Source organism: Vespula pensylvanica, chromosome 19 (genome assembly GCF_014466175.1).
Source record: "Vespula pensylvanica isolate Volc-1 chromosome 19, ASM1446617v1, whole genome shotgun sequence".
NCBI lineage: Eukaryota > Metazoa > Arthropoda > Insecta > Hymenoptera > Vespidae > Vespula > Vespula pensylvanica.
This window is the reverse complement of record NC_057703.1, coordinates 1,186,388-1,188,056: the sequence shown is the minus strand read 5'-3', so window position 1 is coordinate 1,188,056 and position 1,669 is coordinate 1,186,388.

Here is a 1,669-nt window from a genome sequence, read left to right as displayed (position 1 = left end):
CTCTCTCTCTCTCTCTCTGTCTTTCTCTCTCTCTCTCTCTCTCTCTCTCTCTCTGTCTGTCTGTCTGTCTTCCCTTCTTTCTTTCTCCCTTTCTTATTAGAAAATAACAACAACAACAACAACAACAACAACAACAATAACCAAGAAAAAAAAGAGGGTGTATCTTCTGTCTGACGTAGGAAAACGTCGAAAGGACGTCGAAACGACGAGGTCGACGATAGCAGGGGCCGTGCTCGCGTCGACGAGGTGCTGGTAGACCGCGGCGAGCGCTACCTCGGCCCCCAGACGTCGGCCGCCCTCGTCTCAGCTCGGTTCTTCTCGTCTCCGGCGCCGTGACGTCACGCGGGGACGCGAAAACCCCGGCGGTGTCTCGTCTATCGATCGCATGCGCTCGCGCACGCGAGCGCCGTTGCGGCGCATTAGCGTGCGCACCGTACCGCACCTCATTCTCTCTTTCTCGCTCACTCACTCTCTTTCTCTTTCTTTCTCTCTTCCTCTCTCTCTCTCTCTCTCTCTTTTTCTCTTTCTCTATCTATCTCTATCTCATTTGCTCGCTGACTCGCTCGCTCTTTCATTCTTTATTTATCTCTCTTACACCTACGTGTAGACAAGCACGACACGTGGCTGCGCTTCCCACTTTCATCTTCGTCTTTTTCCTTTTATATATTATAATATTCGCTTTTCTTCTTCTTCTTCTTCTTCTTCTTCTTCTTCTTCTTCTTCTTCTTCTTCTTCTTCGTCTTCGTCTTAATTTTAGTCTTCGTCTTCTTTTCCGAAGGGAGCGTTTCGTCGCTCGTTCGCCATTTTTTATTTTGCGAAAATTTGTTTTTCTTTACTATTCTCTAAATTCTCCGTACTGATTTTTTCTTTCTTTCTTTTGTGTTCGATAACTCGAAAGATTAATTTTGAGTGACGTGCGAGTGTTACGAATCCTTCGTAGATTTCGTCATTTCTATTTTACAAATAGTCGAACAATTGTTCCATCGACTTTTTTTCTTTCCAATATTTTTTCTTTTATTTTTCCATTCTCTTGTTCGATTTTTAACAACATAGAAATATTACAAAGTTTCTTGGAATAGAGAAATAATCGATAACGATATATTCCTCCCTCCCCCGCGATCGTTTAGTCAAAAGGACAATGAACTTTGTTTTCAACGAATCTTTCTTCCATTTAGAAGGTAATCGGTTAAGAACGACTTTTCGGGGAACCGTAAGCGTAAAAATTTAATTGAAATAACTTGCTCCTCCGACGGTCGAAACCATTTTATCACGTAGCACGTGTTGGAATGTTATCGCGGATTTCATTACACGTAAGTACTTTTCGAACGATAACATCGCCGCGTTTCCGCTAATTACGTTGTTTACCAGAAAGTAGTCGTTAAGATTAACAACGTTTCTTTAAATATATATATATATATATATATATATATATATATATATATGTATCTATGTATACGTATATATAAATATCTAATTTGTCTATATATATGTATATATTTTCAGTAGACAGTGAACAAAATCCTATTAAAACATATGGACGTTAGGTCGAGCATATTTAACAATCGTGGTAAATATTTTCCCGCGAATCGATGTTGATTACTATGTTATTGCGACGTTTCCATATTTTAACAGGTTAATCGGACGAAATAATTTCATGCGTCATTATTTC